Raw genomic sequence first — 20,137 nt, forward strand, 5'->3', positions numbered from 1 at the left:
ACTTTGAGTAAGTCCTCAGAGGATTCTAATGCAGATTGAAGTTTAAAAGCTATGGACCTAGCAGAAAAAGAATCACTTCCAATCAGTCAACATTACTAAATTGTTAACAGAAAACTATAATTTTATATATTCAGCAGTATAAAGTATATATGATATTCTGAAAGAATGTAAAACAAATATATTGAGAGTATTCATAGTCTACACTACTATGTTTTTAACAAGTACATGCTGGATCTTCTATATTCACTTAGAAAAAGAAAACAATATACAGAGACCTAATAAAGAACCTGGTTCTGAAAGGGAAAGAAATACCTTTTCTGAAAGTCTCTGAGCATCTTTTCTCTTCTGACCTTGTCTGTTCTGAAAGATGAATGTCCTACAGGCAATCCCAGGTGGTCTTCCTAGACTGCAATTCTCCCTGCCCTTAAGTATGTGGAGTTAACTGAAGCTCCAGACAGCTCATCACCAGATGAATTTCTCAAATAGTTCCCTCTGCTGTCCCGGGACCTGCCAGAGATTCCTTGGGAGATGCCTTTGGTAAACTGGATATGGGAGATTTACATAGCAGCATAGTGGGAGAGAGGTTTTGGCAGAGCCTCTTCAAGAGAGGTGTTGAAAGAAAAGCTGAGATTTATGTTACTCAAGTAGTAGTAGATTTGTGACCTCAAGTAGTGTTTGCTTCGAGTTCTTAGGTGTGAAAGGCAACTTTTGCCTTTCTATAAAGAAGAAACTTTTAAGTCTTGCATACCATGTTTGCTGTAAGTCAGCTAAAGGGGAAAATGCAACTGGACATTCATACAAATAAAGTAAGAAATTAATCTTAAATCCTTTTGTTAAATAGTCACATTTGGATTCCTTTGTGAAGCTGTCTTCTAAAGCAGAGTATACTGATTCAATAAATAAATATACCTACATTTTATGAAGCCAACTTAGGATTCATGTTAATACAAATGACAGAAATCCAATGTAAACTGCCATGGCTTAAGCCTTAAAGCTTAAATAAGTTGTCTGTGAATGACTGGCTTCAATCATTGCTGAATTCAGAGGTTCAAGATGTCACAGCATTCTGACTTTCACCATCTAGGTGTTGAGCCGATGTTATAGAAATCAGTCATTTCATCACTGTAAAATGCCTCCCTCAGGGTGGCAACACAATGACTGGTGGCTTCAGGTTTTCATCCTTTCAGCCTACCAGCCCAGAAGAAAGATAGTTTCTCTTTTCAACAGTTCCAGCAGAAGTTCTAAATAGGAGTCCTGTTGGCTGCATGGATTCAATATTCACCCCTGAACTTATCACTGTGGGTAGGAGAGCAGATAACATTGATTGTCCAGGTCATATGCCTATGGCTAGAGCAAGAGCAGGGAAGAATGAGGTCAGTTATGATGAAATCACATGGATTTCAAAGGAAATTCTAAAGTGCTGTTACCAGAAGAACAGGGAATAAATGTCATGCTGGCAACTGGCATCTATGTCTGTTACACAGGTATACCATAATTAGTAGTAAGGAAAGTAGCAGTGGGCTTTTTGTGCATTCAGCATTCACCTTTGTGATTGTTGTCTACTTCAATCTGGTATGGATGATCATTTTGGCCAGGACACCTTTAACCACTTTTTCTTGCCTTAAGACTTATACTATTTGATAAGTGTGTTATACTTTAATGCAAAGTGAGACCAACATTAAGACAGCTCTTCTTACCCTTGGCTAACAGCAACAGATATGCTGTACCATTAATTTACTTAGTTATTTCTCTTCTGTGGGAAAAAAAATTGGATATGATGCCACTTGATCCCTCTTTTTTTCATAAAAGTCTGATGATTTGGAAACTGTTTTATAATTATTTTTTAATCCTTAAATTCCCGGGATTTTGGTGATAGATGTCATTCAAATAAATTGGTTGTTAGTGAAAATACTGCTATCTGAGCACATGAGCCTTAAAAAAATGATTATTTTCTATTTCTTCACATCTTGTTAGCTCTTGAGATTCACTATGGTTATTTAAATATATGTATAGTGAAATCTAATTCTTCTGGTGCAGAACATTTTTTCCTTCATTTGTTTAACTATTTCCTACTCTCTGTCTCTCTTCCACCCCCAGGTCTCATGCTTTCTCCCTGTATAATTATTTGAGCAGCTAGAATGCTAAAATTTTCACCCAATAATTGGGCCTGTCTAAGCCTTAGTGATCAAAGTATGTCATGTTTAAGAAAGTTTTAGAAGAAATATAACGTTTCTAACTTTAATTTTTAAGGCTTATAGTTATGGCATATTGACTACGATTTCTTCCCCATGGATGACAAATGATGCTCCTATCTGTATAAAGTTAACTGGTTTACATTATTTCTGAGTAAGTCCCAGCAATTGTTTTTGTCAGGCTACCACTGGTGTATAGGGCTAGGAATCCAACATGCGTCCAGTTCTATTTCTCAACCCTCTGAACTATTTAACTTTCTTAGTGCTAACATACTCACTGGCCCGCATTATTTAATCAGCTGATCACAAAAAAAAGAATTTGCCAGATAGCTTGCATTTACATATGACTTTTTATTTTAGAAAGTACTTTCACGTACATTATCTCAGTTGATTCTCATAATAGATGAGGTCTTATTGTCTTAAATTTGCAGGTCAAGAGTAGAACTTAGGGACCTTAATGATTTGCACCAGGTTACATAACTAAGAAATGAGAGTCAGGTCTTTGACTCTGAACTGTCTGTGTTCTTCCAATCACGCCATTGCCTGGAATCCATTCCAGCATTTGCAGACTGTGAGACAGAGCTAAGCATGTGTGAAAGACACACTGCCATTGTTCACATCCATCAAGACGTCTTTAAAGCTGAAGAATGTGCAGGCATCTCAGTTGGAAAGCATGGGAGCCTCATAGAAACTGAGACACTAGGAAGCCACTGAAAGAGGAATGAACCAGCAGAAGACATTTTAAAGGATATTAAGCCTACTGAACACCACTGCTTTGACATCTAAATCTTTGAAATATTATTTAAGGGGTACTGACTTTGAGTACAAGTTAGTTCTTGTGCTACCTGTACACAATTCAAATAAAATAAGTATTTTAGTTGAATGTCATTTCATTTGAAATCTGTTTAAGTTTAAATACTTTCAAGCTTATTCATTCCCAGTTTGCTAATATGTAAATGAGGGTTTACTTTTTCTCTTAAGCCCTTTTTATGATTTCAAATTTCAATAGAAATTTAAAGCAAATCTTTCCATATCAGAAACAGGCATAAATCAATGCTTTGGATCCCTAAGAGCAGTTATTTAAAGTCAGTTAACTTATTGTTGGAACTTTGGATCGCTAAAGGAAAATATTTTATCTAACCTCATTTTTGTCTCATTTCTAGAATGTCAATAACAACTGTCACAAATGATATTTTTGAAGAGCTATAATGTAAAATGGCATTAGGTTGTCAGTTTCACTTACCAGCAAGTAAGATATGACTTGAATTCTAAACGAGGCCTTGCCTACTGTCTTTCCCTTGGTGGTATTATTTTTCTCTCAATTTCCTCACGATGTTGTATTTACAAAGTTAAGTACAGAAAATCCAATTTGAGATGCTGGAAGCAGATCAAATGGTTTAATGAGCTCAGCTTTATTTATATTAGGTGGGGAAATCAAAGCTGAGACTAATAATTTCTGTGCCCATAAAAGAATAAGAGACCTAATTAAGCCCACTCAGTGAACCAGGTTAGAGACTGCTTATCTTCCACATTTCCTGTGTGAAATAGTCCTGTCCCATCTCATCAGCTTTCATGTGAATCTTTACCAAGGAAGTGCAAATAGAGGTATCTGGCTATCCTGAAAGAATAGCAGCAGGTAGATACAGTGTGATTGCATGCCTAAATTATTGTACCTGGTGTGACAGACAAACAGTGGTCCTTGTCCTGGCTTTTGAGAAAATACCTAGGCAGATATGAACTCTATTTCAAAAGAAGACTGGTGCCTAGATAGAAGGTATCATAATGTCTGCATCTGGAACAGCTGTAACATTTGGAATTCAGATCTAGCTGCTTCCTGTGAGCAAAGATATCACACATCCGAGAAACAGCCAATGACCGTCAACTTGTAACTGATTGCCTACCTGTAAGAATGGGTCAGCACCATATTAGCGTAGTCTTCAGTCAAGAAAGGTGGCAATTGAGAGTATCAATATAGTGACACAGATTCTAAAATCATACAAACAAATGATAGAGCATGCAACTTGAAAACTTTTTGAAATTGAAAAAACACAGTGGAATACCTGATTTAGTTACTAATCACAGTCCTCCAAACAATTTGATTTTGAACTAGTTAAAACAGCATAATCATTATCTTTCTTCTAGCTTTATCTGCTGGATTCAATTGTAGCAGATGCTATCCAGTGGATTTATCAATGTCATCTAGGATCTGTGATGACAGATCTTCATGAGTAGAATTTATAACTGAGGAAACCTAGTATTTGTGCTAAATCCAGAATTAGGCTTAGGTACATCCAACTGCTCAGAATGTCAGTGGAGCCCAAGTGGTGAGACCACTAAATTTATCATCAGGGAGAGTTTAGTATGAGCTCCAAAAATTCTCTATGGCTTTTTGCTGCCATAAAAATAGGCAGGAAAAAAATATTTCAGTAAAAGATTTGATTCTGAGGCTCAGTAGGTTACCTACTCCCTATGCTTTAAGGTTTCTGGAAAAAAAAGCGTTTAAGCAATTTTCTAAGTTCTAGAGACATTTGTAGTCTTATTTGTGTAACTCCTGTAATCAAGGCTAAATGCAGACAGCTAAGAGTTTGGTTTGGCCTGTATTTACTTGAAATGGCTAGCACCTATTTACAGGTTCATAAATCTTTCAAGTGTTTCCACCGCGTGAGTTTATGGAACCCCACCCCCCACTCATGAACAACTAAAATTGGGTCACAGATAAGCTTGATTACTTGTGGGGAAACAATTTGGGGGAGATGAATATGTAATTTAGTTTCCCTTAATGTGAGGGATGAATTTGTTCCAACAGGTTTACAAGTTACAGTTTTAGCCTGCAGCTTTCTGTGTTGCTATTTTAAAATGTCATATTTAAAGGAGACACAAGAGCTAAAAATAAGTAAATTTAGGTGTGAAGTCCTAGGGCCTTGGGGTAGGATATTTGGGATCCTATGGATCTTTCGATGACTATGAAGCCCACAGTTGTCTCAGGACTTACTTCTTTTTGTGAGTGGGTTAAAATAGAAATGATTGATTTTTCCCCATTGAAGATTCCACAGATAAAAACTAATTATCTTAATGGAAAATTGATGCTTAAACAGAAACCTTTCTTTATAAACAAATGTATATTGAATTTTTACAGTTAATAAAGCTAGTGCTTATATATTAAAAACACTCTTGTGATTCAAAACACCATAATGTGTAGCTAAACAATGAGTTTTATACAAGTGCTATGTACTTTGAGTAAGAAGATTAATCTGTAGCAATTCACAAGCTAAATTAGGGGTCAGATACCAAAGCCAGATGAAAAGCAAGGAGGTCCTTGTGATAGTGTAAGGAAATGAGGAAGGTGAGGTGATAAAGTGGGAATGGTAAGGAAAGCAAATACCTGATACTGGAGATTAAGTTGTTGCTGTGTAGTCAAATGAAAAGGTATATATGTGCTCTCTTTTCCTTTTGTTTGGTTTTTGAGTTAGGGTTTCTTTTCCTGAATTGTTTAGTTGCCAGAATACTGGGTGAAAGATATTTGGAAATGCTCTCTGGTATCAGGTTTGGAAATACACCATATCCCCATCCATGGTTTCTGTTTCAGAATGGCAAAAGGATCCTGGGCCACCCAAGCTCCAGGGCTGGCATGGTGGGCAGGGAACTCAGGATCCTAGCAGTGCTTTCCCCTGAAGCCATGAACAAGGCTGTTGTAGTTACATTTCCTTTTTCGAAAATTCAAGTGGCTATGCTGACAAGAGAGAGGATGAAAGCAGGGAGTATCACTAAAATGCTTCTAAAATATTAATTTTGTTTATTTTTATGACCTAAATGTAATAACTGATGTATAGTAACTTGTAACCTACATGTAACTGAACCTCAGTTCTCTCCAGTTCAAGTTTATCTTTTCATGTTTTTCATCTTAAATAACCACTATGTCTCAAACTTGAGTACACAGTAGAATCACTTGGAAGACTTTTTTAAAGTAGTACTGATTCATAGGCCCAATCCTAAACCAATTTCTGCACCTAGGGCCTTGGGGCCAAGCATGGGTAGCTTCTAAAATTTCCCCAGCTGATTCTAATGTGCAGCAGGATTGAGTTCCTCCTCTCTAGACATTGACGCCTGTAACATCTGTTTATCTCAGTTGATTCTTGGTGATCTTAGCCATTTCTTCCATTGTATGGCCAGCCTGTCTGGTGTTGGATGACTTTGAGTCAGAGGAGAATGACAATGAAATTGAAGGTTTGGGCATTTTCAGCCTAAGGGAAGAAAGGAAGCATGTTAATAATATCCTGTTTTAGAAACAGAAGCAGCCTCTGTATGCCTGAATCATTTTAGTAGGTTAATAAACCGTAAAGTATTGCTCTATTAACTACTCTCCTTACTATGCCAACATTTAGGATTTGAAAACACTAAACCCTTGTTTACATCCTCTGTAAGTCAGCATTGATTTGTTTCTCTTCTGGGATTTAGTTAAAAGCAGTGCTCGGTTGCACACACATTTTACAAAACGGAACTACACAAAATGATTTAAAAATATAAATAAAATTTCTAATCCCTAAAAAATGCCCCTGATTGTAGACATACTTCATAATGAAGGATCCAGGATTCCATCAAAATTTTTTTTGTTGTTAAAAAAGTTACTTTGTTATCGCAGAATACAAACTATATAGCATGTGCGTTTCCTCCATAGGGTTTAGAATGCAGCTTATTGCTTTAATGGGTTAAAGTTAAATCTTTCTTTTCAGTAGAAGGCATGCCCTTTAAATTCTTGCCAGGCTAAGTAACACATGAGACAATTTACATCCACTAAGATTTCGGTAACTTGATGCAATAGCCTTGGCAACAAAATTCTACCAAATGAAAAGTGTCAAATTGCACAGAATGGTGTTCATAGCCAGTGGGTCTCCTCAGCCACTTCCCTGGGAATTGTGCCAAGGTAAAAGGCTTTAGAGTTTCCATTGGTTATAAACTGCAGCTTTTTGAGCTCTCTTTAGACTAGGAAAGTTGATTACCTATAGCAAGGTTCTCTGGCCAACACTGGCAACCTTAAGACCACTCCCAATCCATCTTCACAAAAGACCTGCCACACATTAATTAGAGTATAACTCCTCTTCTGCTTAATTATCCTTCTCTCTAACATTTCCATCCTTTTCTGTTCTGTTTTCCACTTACGCCTTCTCTTATTCACAGTTTCCCACCTCCTCCCTCATGCAGAATTGCATAAAAATCATACAAGTAGTCAAGGGGCAAAGTCAGGAGCTAGCATATTAAAGAAGCAATAATATTGCCTAAGGGCAAAAGGAAGATTTTTTTTTTTTAGATCATGTCTTATCTAAGCCAAATAGTTGAGCATTTTAATACAAATTATCAAAATAGATGCATAACTACTACCCAAAAATAATACGGGATTTAGTATAAAAATCAATGACCTTTGTGAGCATAGAAGTGAAATAACAGATATAATTACTTTTTAATACAAAAGATCATTTTTTCTGTTTGTGAGACATAAAGGAAGGGCATGCATCAGATAAACAGTTTGTTTCAGCTGATCTCTCAAGAGACTGCCACAGGCAAAAGACATAGCCGGTAGAGTACCCATCTCCCCACCCTTCTGTTGCACATTCAGAATTGCAGCCTGGGAACCAGGGGCATCACCAATAAGCAACAGTGAAAAGGGCTGCAAAACCCACACATTTTCATTTCCATTGTATTTATTCTAGTTACCTTCACTGATAACCAAAACAGGGAGGTGAAACAAAGCTGTTTTGCTGTTGTTTCACTGTGATCAATCCAGAAACTGTGAATATGCTGTTAAGAATAAGCTTGGCAGGTGAACTTCAACATGTGAAAGCATCTCAGTTCTCAACAAGGCAAGAGTGACAGACTTGAAGAGTCAGGCACAGTTTATTGCTGAGATAATAACCAAGAAAATGCCATCTAATAATAATGACAGTAATACTTAAGTGCTTACTACTCAGTGCTACAGTGAAATTGATAGTACTGTTATCATCACCATCCTCATTTTAAAAATGAGAAAACTGAGGTATAAAATTTACATAAAATTGATAAAAAGTCCCACAGCTAGCAATACACAGCTTAGCTGGTATTGAACCTGCTCCAAGGTCAGCGCTTTGAACTGTTAGGCCATGGTTCTGTTAAGCTTTATGAAACTTCTGTGCCTTACAAACAAGATTAAATATTTGCAAATGCTTTAAAGCTGAATAGCCTGATGCCAAGAAAGGAAATATGAAATATTTCATTTGAGCAAGGCGTAAAACAATGCCTTTCAAAAAAATAAGCCAGTCAAAGATCATTTCACTGCTTTGTTGCTTTGTAAATGTTAATTAAAAGCCTCCATTCTAAAATCCTGCCATTTAATTATGAAATAATATTTTTCTTCTATCTCAGTACAATTCCCTTTCCCTACATTCCAACACAGTCCTGAAAAGTGAACAATTTCAAGATTAGACCTCTATTCTTGATATTGAAGAACAGCAGGAAATAAGTACACACTATTAAGTAGACATGACTTTGGATTGTTACCTCCTTGGATTTCAGTTATGGAGGGAAAGTGGAAGCTCTTGGGGAGGCTTCATGACACTTTAAACATGAGCATTCCTGAATCATAGGGGACAGAGCCATTTGTGTTGTGAGTGGATTTTGGAGGAGTGCCAGAAAGACCTGGCAGGTAACAAAAGTTGGTGACACTGAAGGCCTCAGTTAAAATGTGTAAGAAATGAGTAAGAATTTAATGTCTTCATAAAGATAAGCTAACCTCAGCTTTTATACTGCAGTGAGAATAGGATCAGAGACCCACAGAACCAGAAACTAGCCCTTGCTGTCTAACCAGGTTGGGTGCAGTGGCTCACACGTGTAATCCCAGCACTTTGGGAAGCCGAGGCAGGTGGATCACATGAGGCCAGGAGTTTGAGACCAGCCTGCCTAACATGGAAAAATGCCATCTCTACCAAAAATTAGCCAAATGTGGTGGTGCACGCCTGTAGTCCCAGCTACTCGGGAGGCTGAGACAGGAGAATCGCTTGAACCCAGGAGGCAGAGGTTGCAGTGAACCAAGATTGTGCCACTGCACTCTAGCCTGGGCAACAGCGCAAAACACAGTCTCGAAAAAAAAAAAAAAAAAAGAAAAACTGTCTAACTAGAGGAAAGGAGCAATCTCTCCGTTCTTCATCTTCTAATCTATAAAACAAATAATGGACTAAACAATAGTTGCTAACCTCTTTGATAATCTAACAGATGGAGTCCCTGGACCCCTCATCCTACAGGTTAAAAACTTGTAGTTTAAATCCCTCAAGCTCTTTATAATGCCTGCAGTGGTGATTTCTGTTAATTTGCAGTACTGAGAAGGTGAGATACAGTGAGTGTAATTGCCTTGTTTGACAAGATGGCAAGGCCAGCCCAGAACATTGAAAGATACGGAAACAGCATAAGAAGGAAAGTCAAAAAGGCTACTGGGCTAGTTAGGGCAGGCACTCTGGAAGGAAGGCAGTCACTGAGGAGATGGCTCTGCTCTGTGCTGAAGGCAAACTAGAATGAACTGACAATTTTGCTTTCAGGGGAGGGGGTGATGAAGAGTTCAGTTTTGCTCTCCTGCTTTAGTGTACTGTGCTTTATACATTGGTCCAGACTATCTAATCAGGATCTCATTAAGGGAAAGCTTAGCATTGTTTGAGTTCTCTTTCCCACAGCAGAACTAAAAGTAAACAGCGGCCAAAGATAAACAAGGAGCATTGCTTTTTCCTGTGTTGTACAATAGTAAGTCTAATTTATTGACAATTATTGTTGGTAGTATAAATACTGAATCTGAGATGAACTTTGCAAAGAGCCTGCTGGTTTCTAAGCTTTACCAAGCCAGCAGACTTTCTTTTGTTGCTAAGGGAATTTTTTTTTTTTTTTCCAAATCAGGATTTCTTAAATAGCAGGCTTTGTATGCCGAAAGACACAAGTGACCCACTCGCTACTCAGGTCCAGCTTTTTTTTTCTTTTTTTTTTTTAATTCTTTAAATCAATGAATGGCTGAACTTCAACTTTTCTCTGCTGTTGTTTCGTATAAAAGAAGTAGATGAGATAGATTTATGAGTAAAGAATAGAGCTTCTGCTTCTGAATCCTCCTTTGGGGTCATCTGAGTCATGGTTTAGGAAATAATTCCTACAAAAATCCCTGAAACAACGGACCAATTCCACTCTTCCCTCTTCTCCCTCATATCCAGCTATCCCCATAAACCCAGAGAGAGGACCTGACCCCATAGAAGCAAAGGTGCCCTGGAATATATTCCTAGTTTGTGAAACAAAATTGCATTTACCAAGATCTGCCTCACAGTTCTTTCTTGACTGATTTTGCTTATTTACTCCTGGCTATATTTACAAAAGACTTTAGACTGACTTTGATATCCTTAAAGTTGGTCTTGATATCTTTTCATTTTGCTCTTTTTTGTCTGGCCCAATCCACACCCTGCCCTAAGCACATTTTCTCAATAATAACACCCATTTACACACGACCAGACTTATGTAACATATTAGATCTATCTTAGTCATGCCGCAATGTCTTGCCCTCCTCCAGTTTAAGACATCTCTACCATCAAACACCTGCCTCTTTAAACACAACCTGTACCAGGCAGATGTACCATGACACCCAACATGTCTGAGCCCAAGTCCAAGTGAAAACACTAGACTTTTCTTTCTTTTTTTTTTTTTTTTTAAATAGAGTCTTGCTTTGTTCTGTCGCCAAGGCTGAAGTGCAGTAGTGCAATCATATCTCACTGCAACCTTGAACTCCTGAAGTCAGGGAGTCCTCTTGCCTCAACCTCTTGTGTGGCTAGGACTACAGGTGCACATCACCATTTGGCTAAGTTTTGTTTATTTTATGTGGGGACAGATTTTGCTATGTTGACCAGGCTAGGCTTAAACTCCTAAGTTAAGTGATCCTTCCACCTGGGCTTCCCAAAGTGGTAGAATTACAGGCATGAGCCACGACACCTGGCCAAAGCATTAGAACTTTTTTCTTTAGGGTTTTTACAAAGAAATTTATCATATGTACAATTCCACTCCACATTCTACTCCTTCATATTATGAAAGTTGGTGTATACTTTTTCCGTCTTTTTATATTCTTCATGAACTACAAAGAAAATTAGTTTATGCAAATGTACCTATGCTTCAGCAATTTGCCTGTTTAATCAATATAATGTCTTAGATGTGATTCCCAATGATATGCATACCTTTAGTTGACTCACTTAATCTATTACTTTTTATGCCAAGGTATGAATATGGTACAATTTATTTCTCTAATTTATTAGTTATTAATAGATAGAAACGTAGATTTTCCTGAATTTTTCATTACTATAAACAGTAGTTCAATGAACACACTTCCATATACATATGCACAAAGTTTCTCTGGAACATGTAACTGGAAATGAAATTGCTTGGCTTCATGTAGATATATCTTAAATATTAGTAAATATTGACAAATTACTCTAAAAAATGGTTGCAACAATTTAAACCTAACCAGCTATTTTGAAGCATATCCCCACAGCTTCGCCAACACATAGTGTCTTGCTCTTTCAAATAGTTGTCCAACAATTTTTTCTAATAGGTTGTTTATTTTTTCTTATTGCTTTGTAGACATTTTATTTATTTCATGAATATAATTGTTTGTCAATTAAATACGTTGCAAATATCTGCTTCTAGTTTTCCTTGTTTTTTAAATTCTGTATATCAAATGAAGTACTCAGGTTTGATACAGTTGTATTAACCAATATTTTCCTTAACTTTTGATTTAGAAAAAAATCCCCCACAGTATTTCAATATCATATTCTCTTACAGTGTTTTCTAAAATATTTAAAGTTTTATTTTTTACACTTAGGTATTTTATTCATCTGGAATGTATTTTGTGAATGGTGTCAAGGAGGGATCTACTTTTAAAAAATAATAACCAATTGTTTCAAGAGCATTTATTAAGTAATATATTTCCCCATTTACCTGTCATATACTAAAATTACTATTCACATGTGGGTAAACTCTCTCTTCTGTTCCATTTGCTTATCCCTGCACCAGCACCATACTCTTTTAATTGTTGTATGATGTTTCTCCTTTAATCTGCTAATGATGAGATTATATTGATAGATATTCAAATATTAAAGTCTTTGAAATGTTTAGATAAACCCTTTCTTTTAGTCCACTCTTGGATTCAAATTATTAATACTTAATTCAGGTTTTTGCATGTATATTCTAAGCAAGGCCGGTTTATAATGATTCTTTCTCATATTTTTTGGTATTTTGGTATCTAAATTATGATAACATAAAAAATGAAGTGGTGAGAAATGGTACCTTTTTTTAAGATGGGGTTCTTTGTGCATAAAGATTTAACTTTTGCTCGTAAAAGTATGGATTTTAGAGGTGTAGGGTGAATTTTGACTCTAATTTCTTCAGTAATTTTTGGTCTAGCCATGTTTTCTATTTTTATTGAGTCACTTTTGAGAGTTCTTTTTATTTTTATTTTTTGTTTTTGTATAAAATTTAAATTTTATGATCATGTGTGGACCTTTTTACACTTAACACAGTGGAAATGTTCATATTTATTCTTTCCCCAAAGGAAAAATTTCTGAATCATCACTATGTTGCACAGTAGAATAGGAAATCAGGTACTTAGTCAAGTTAAGAATGCAAGTAACAGACAAGATTAACTTCCAAAGTCTGAAGTCATCAACATGATTATGTAGTACTCTATCTCAGGCTTTACTTAAAAATTCATTATTATTCAGATAAAGAAAGCCCCTACTCACATGTTTGTGAAAAGCCTCTGCCCCACCACAATTTCCTGAGATTTGTGAAGAAACTGCAGTCTTGTGATCAGAGTCATATAGTACTGGCAGTCTTGTAATCAAAGGAAAAAATGTCGACTGATTTTATATGTCAATCAGTTGTAGTCAGTTGATCTGATTAGAAACCTTGACAAATGCCTCGTGGCGATTGCAAATAACTGCCAGTCATATAGGGATGGTACAGTAGCTCAGTGTTTTGGGATCAGCTCTTGTACAAGAGTAAAGGAACAAAAACATCTGTAAGTAAGGTATCAGAAAAATAATTGTCCACAACCAAAAAGACAAGAAAAGTAATCAAGGTTTCCAGGAGTGTGTCCATGTGGTTCCTTCAAGGGGCTTCTCGGGGTGCTGTTGAATGTGTTCCAAGGCCAGCCTGTTGTAAGTCTCACTGATTTCAAACACAGTAAAATGCTGCTGCACTTACTGACAGATACAATCCCACTCCAGTCTATCTCATCCGCTGATGGAAGTTCATCATTCTCCATGCTCTATGCAGTGGTCCCGAAAACCTTCCTGTTACCATGGCCAGCGTTAAAGAGTCACTCAACTCTGAATAATCTGGTGACTTTGGCATTTCAGAGAAAGCCACCAGAAAGTAAATCCCCTGGGTCACCAGGCTCAGAGAAAGGTGAGTGCCACCAGTCTGGAGCACCAGCTACTAGTGATTAAGACTGTGGCAGGTCATGCATGGCCCTGGTCCCTGTGGCCGCTCTGGCACCCCCACCACCTGGCGGCCCCGCTTCTGAGAGTTCTTTTTAGAAAATAGTTTATAATCTAAGTATTCAAATATGTTAGCATTAGATGAGTCATATTATTTTCTGATATCTAAGGTTGTGTCTCATTGTTTTTGTGCCTTCCTTCTTCTCATGATCAATAATGCCAAAGAATGTTAGTATCTTTTCAAAGAATTAACTCTTTAAACAATCATATTTCATTTATGTGATCAACAAATTTTATTAACTGCTATATGCCAGACTGTTCTAACTAACTGGGTTTCTTTTTAAAAAGTAAAGATTAAACGAATCCTAGATCCCAGCATTGTGGATTTTATGAGGCAGAAACAGGTTGTTCAAAAAAGAAAAAATAATTAATTATCTGATATATTAAGAAGATAATAAATGCTATGAGAAAATAAAGCAGAGTGAGGAGAATCAGAAGTGCCACATGTTGGGAGCAGCATGCAGGCTGCAATTTTAAAGAAGGTGAGCAGAAATATTATTGAGAAGATGAGATTTGAACAAAGATTTAAAGGAGGCAGGGAAGTTAGTCATGTGAGCATCCCAGAAGTAATATTCCTGGTGGAGGGAACAGCCAGTGCAAAGGCCCCAAGGCAGGAGCATGCTGGGCATGTCTGGGGATTGCGAAGAGGCCAGTGTGGCTCCAATAGAGTGAACGAGAGGGAGAAGAGAGAAGTCAGAATAGGTAAGGGTAATGACTCTGAGTTTAAGAAGGCTGTGGGAGGAATGACATAATCTGATTTATAGTTTTAAATATAAACGGAAGCAGAGTAGAGAAGTTATGATGTTATTGCAATGTAAAGGCAAAAAATGATAGTCACTTGGATTAAGGTGGTAACAGCTGACATATAGTGGCGAATTTAGAGTCACCTATCTCTGTTGTCTTCATTTGTCTTTATTTCACCAGTGTTGGCTTATATCATTAGTACTGTCTTCCTGCTTTCTATAGTTGAGTCATTAACCATCTTGTCTTATCTGTTTTGTTCTGCTAATTATAATTATATATATTTTACTAAGTCTCCTAATTATATAATTTATTCTTTCTTTGTCTTACTAAGTTTTTGTTTTTCTCAACTTTATCTGTCAGTTTCTGAAAGAAACAAAATCTTCCATTATGGTTTTGGATTTGTAAATGTTACTTTATATTAGCATTTGCATTATATATTTTGAGGCCATTTTCTCTTAAATGCATACAGATCCACACTGTTATATCTTCCAGGGGAAATCATTTTTTGAACCTTTTTAAATCTCTGTGAATGTTTTAAAGCCTTACTTTGTATATGATTTCCTATTAGTATTACTACTCCAACTTTCTGTTCTGCTGTGGCATTTCCTGGCCATTTACTTTAGACTTTAAGCGTCATTCATTATTTTAGGTAAATCTTATATAGCACAGATCTGGAATTGTTTATATCCAATCTAGAGCCCTGTTAATTAGTGGGTTTTATACATTTACAGTTATTTTGATTGCTAATAAACTTTGAGTTATTTCTACTAACTTACTTTGTGTTTTCTATGAACTGAGCCTTTTGTTAGGTTCCATTTTTACTTTTCTTCCATTGATGTGATGAAACACTCCACTTTTTTGGTTACTAATTTGTATGGTTTTTAAAATACATATAGTTAAAAATGTTTTAACTTAATAATGTCTTTAACTTGTTCTTGAATGATACAAGGACTTTTATTTCCTTGTGTGGTTTATAATTTTTTAATTATAAGCGTGGTTAGAATTTTCTGTAGGAATTCCTTGTGCACTTTGACAGGGTCCTACATGATTTAAATATTCCAGACCAGTTTTTTTTTTTTTTTTCTTATTATTATACTTTAAGTTCTAGGGTACGTGTGCATAACGTGCAGGTTTGTTACATATGTATACTTGTGCCATGTTGGTGTGCTGCACCCATCAATTCGTCATTTATATCAGGTGTAACTCCCAATGCAATCCCTCCCCACTCCCCCCTCCCCCCTCTCCATGATAGGCCCTGGTGTGTGATGTTCCCCTTCCTGAGTCCAAGTGATCTCATTGTTCAGTTCCAACCTATGAGTGAGAACATGCGGTGTTTGGTTTTCTCTTCTTGTGATAGTTTGCTAAGAATGATGGTTTCCAGCTGCATCCATGTCCCTATGAAGGACGCAAACTCATCCTTTTTTATGGCTGCATAGTATTCCATGGTGTATATGTGCCACATTTTCTTAATCCAGTCTGTCACAGATGGACATTTGGGTTGATTCCAAGTCTTTGCTATTGTGAATAGTGCTGCAATAAACATATGTGTGCATGTGTCTTTATAGCAGCATGAATTATAATCCTTTGGGTATATACCCAGTAGTGGGATGGCTGGGTCATATGGTACATCTAGTTCTAGATCCTTGAGGAATTGCCATACTGTTTTCCATAATGGTTAAACTAGTTTACAATCCTACCAACAGTGTAAAAGTGTTCCTATTTCTCCACATCCTCTCCAGCACCTGTTGTTTCCTGACTTTTTAATGATTGCCATTCTAACTGGTGTGAGATGGTATCTCATTGTGGTTTTGATTTGCATTTCTCTGATGGCCGGTGATGATGAGCATTTTTTCATGTGTCTGTTGGCTGTATGAATGTCTTCTTTTGAGAAATGTCTGTTCATATCCCTTGTCCACTTTTCGATGGGGTTGTTTTTTTCTTGTAAATTTGTTTGAGTTCCTTGTGGGTTCTGGATATTAGCCCTTTGTCAGATGAGTAGGTTGCAAAAATTTTCTCCCATTCTGTAGGTTTCCTGTTCACTCTGATGGTAGTTTCTTTTGCTGTGCAGAAGCTCTTTAGTTTAATTAGATCCCATTTGTCAATTTTGGCTTTTGCTGCCGTTGCTTTTGGTGTTTTAGACATGAAGTCCTTGCCTACGCCTATGTCCTGAATGGTACTACCTATGTTTTCTTCTAGGGTTTTTATGGTATTAGGTCTAACATTTAAGTCTCTAATCCATCTTGAATTAATTTTCGTATAAGGAGTAAGGAAAGGATCTAGTTTCAGCTTTCTACTTATGGCTAGCCAATTTTCCCAGCACCATTTATTAAATAGGGAATCCTTTCCCCATTTCTTGTTTTTATCAGGTTTGTCAAAGATCACATGGCTATAGATGTGTGGTATTATTTCTGAGGACTCTGTTCTGTTCCATTGGTCTATATGTCTGTTTTAGTACCAGTACCATGCTGTTTTGGTTACTGTAGCCTTGTAGTATAGTTTGAAGTCAAGTAGCATGATGCCTCCAGATTTGTTCTTTTGACTAAGGATTGTCTTGGCAATGTGGGCTCTTTTTTGCTTCCATATGAACTTTAAAGCCGTTTTTTCCAATTCTGTGAAGAAACTCATTGGTAGCTTGATGGGGATGGCATTGAATCTATAAATTACCTTGGGCAGTATGGCCATTTTCACGATATTGATTCTTCCTATCCATGAGCATGGTATGTTCTTCCATTTGTTTGTGTCCTCTTTTATTTCACTGAGCAGTGGTTTGTAGTTCTCCTTAAAGAGGTCCTTTACATCCCTTGTAAGTTGGATTCCTAGGTATTTTATTCTCTTTGAAGCAATTGTGAATGGAAGTTCATTCCTGATTTGGCTCTCTGTTTGTCTATTACTGGTATGTAAGAATGCTTGTGATTTTTGCACATTGATTTTGTATCCTGAGACTTTGCTGAAGTTGCTTATCAGCTTAAGGAGATTTGGGGCTGAGACAATAGGGTTTTCTAAACATACAATCATGTCATCTGCAAACAGGGACAATTTGACTTCTTCTTTTCCTAACTGAATACCCTTGATTTCTTTCTCTTGCCTGATTGCCCTAGCCAGAACTTCCAACACTGTGTTGAATAGGAGTGGTGAGAGAGGGCATCCCTGTCTTGTGCCATTTTTCAAAGGGAATTTTTCCAGTTTTTGCCCATTCAGTATGATATTGGCTGTGGGTTTGTCATAAATAGCTCTTATTATTTTGAGGTACGTTCCATCAATACCGAATTTATTGAGCGTTTTTAGCATGAAGGGCTGTTGAATTTTGTCAAAAGCCTTTTCTGCATCTATTGAGATAATCATGTGGTTCTTGTCTTTGGTTCTGTTGATATGCTGGATTACGTTGATTGATTTGCGAATGTTGAACCAGCCTTGCATCCCAGGGATGAAGCCCACTTGATCATGGTGGATAAGCTTTTTGATGTGCTGCTGAATCCGGTTTGCCAGTATTTTATTGAGGATTTTTGCATCGATGTTCATCAGGGATATTGGTCTAAAATTCTCTTTTTTTGTTGTGTCTCTGCCAGGCTTTGGTATCAGGATGATGTTGGCCTCATAAAATGAGTTAGGGAGGATTCCCTCTTTTTCTATTGATTGGAATAGTTTCAGAAGGAATGGTAGCAGCTCCTCCTTGTACCTCTGGTAGAATTCAGCTGTGAATCCATCTGGTCCTGCACTTTTTTTGGTTGGTAGGCTATTAATTATTGCCTCAATTTCAGAGCCTGCTATTGGTCTATTCAGGGATTCAACTTCTTCCTGGTTTAGTCTTGGGAGAGTGTAAGTATCCAGGAAATTATCCATTTCTTCTAGATTTTCTAGCTGATTTGCATAGAGGTGTTTATAGTATTCTCTGATGGTAGTTTGTATTTCTGTGGGGTCGGTGGTGATATCCCCTTTATCATTTTTTTATTGCGTCTATTTGATTCTTCTCTCTTTTCTTCTTTATTAGTCTTGCTAGCGGTCTGTCAATTTTGTTGATCTTTTCAAAAAAACCAACTCCTGTATTCATTGATTTTTGGAGGGTTTTTTGTGTCTCTATCTCCTTCAGTTCTGCTCTGATCTTAGTTGTTTCTTGCCTTCTGCTAGCTTTTGAATGTGTTTGCTCTTTCTTCTCTAGTTCTTTTAATTGTGATGTTAGAGTGTCAATTTTAGATCTTTCCTACTTTCTCTTGTGGGCATTTAGTGCTATAAATTTCCCTCTACACACTGCTTTAAATGTGTCCCAGAGATTCTGGTATGTTGTATCTTTGTTCTCACTGGTTTCAAAGAACATCTTTATTTCTGCCTTCATTTCGTTATGTACCCAGTAGTCATTCAGGAGCAGGTTGTTCAGTTTCCATGTAGTTGAGCGGTTTTGATTGAGTTTCTTAGTCCTGAGTTCTAGTTTGATTGCACTGTGGTCTGAGAGACAGTTTGTTATAATTTCTGTTCTTTTACATTTGCTGAGCAGTGCTTTACTTCCAATTATGTGGTCAATTTTGGAATAAGTGCGATGTGGTGCTGAGAAGAATGTATATTCTGTTGATTTGGGGTGGAGAGTTCTATAGATGTCTATGAGGTCCGCTTGGTGCAGAGATGAGTTCAATTCCTGGATATCCTTGTTAACTTTCTGTCTCATTGATCTGTCTAATGTTGACAGTGGAGTGTTGAAGTCTCCCATTATTATTGTATGGGAGTCTAAGTCTCTTTGTAAGTCTCTAAAGACTTGCTTTATGAATTTGGGTGCTCCTGTATTGGGTGCATATATATTTAGGATAGTTAGCTCTTCCTGTTGGATTGATCCCTTTACCATTATGTAATGGCCTTCTTTGTCTCTTTTGATCTTTGATGGTTTAAAGTCTGTTTTATCAGAGACTAGGATTGCAACCCCTGCTTTTTTTTTGTTCTCCATTTGCTTGGTAGATCTTCCTCCATCCCTTTATTTTGAGCCTATGTATGTCTCTGCATGTGAGATGGGTCTCCTGAATACAGCAGACTGATGGGTCTTGAATCTTCATCCAGTTTGCCAGTCTGTGTCTTTTAATTGGAGCATTTAGTCCATTTACATTTAAGGTTAATATCGTTATGTGTGAACTTGATCCTGCCATTATATTAACTGGTTATTTTGCTCGTTAGTTGATGCAGTTTCTTCCTAGCCTCGATGGTCTTTACATTTTGGCATGTTTTTGCAATGGCTGGTACCGGTCGTTCCTTTCCATGTTTAGGACTTCCTTCAGGGTCTCTTGTAAGGCAGGCCTGGTGGTGACAAAATCTCTAAGCATTTGCTTATCTGTAAAGGATTTTATTTCTCTTTCACTTATGAAAGTTAGTTTGGCTGGATATGAAATTCTGGGTTGAAAATTCTTTTCTTTAAGAATGTTGAATGTTGGCCCCCACTCTCTTCTGGCTTGTAGAGTTTCTGCTGAGAGATCTGCTGTCAGTCTGATGGGCTTCCCTTTGTGGGTAACCCGACCTTTCTCTCTGGCTGCTCTTAAGATTTTTTCCTTCATTTCAACTTTGGTGAATCTGGCAATTATGTGTCTTGGAGTTGCTCTTCTGGAGGAGTATCTTTGCAGCGTTCTCTGTATTTCCTGAATTTGAATGTTGGCCTGCCCTGCTAGGTTGAGGAAGTTCTCCTGGATG

At 37.1% G+C, this 20,137-nt stretch overlaps 1 protein-coding gene and 1 pseudogene across 1 annotated transcript in view; one reads left to right on the forward strand and one right to left on the reverse strand.

Moving 5' to 3' along the window:
• ADGRV1 (adhesion G protein-coupled receptor V1) overlaps positions 1 to 20,137 on the forward strand; it is a 614,529-nt gene that overhangs the window by 446,275 nt on the left and 148,117 nt on the right. The window lies entirely within an intron of this gene.
• LOC111544484 lies at positions 13,097 to 13,598 on the reverse strand (annotated as a pseudogene).

This window comes from Piliocolobus tephrosceles, chromosome 4 (assembly GCF_002776525.5).
Source record: "Piliocolobus tephrosceles isolate RC106 chromosome 4, ASM277652v3, whole genome shotgun sequence".
Taxonomy (NCBI): domain Eukaryota; kingdom Metazoa; phylum Chordata; class Mammalia; order Primates; family Cercopithecidae; genus Piliocolobus; species Piliocolobus tephrosceles.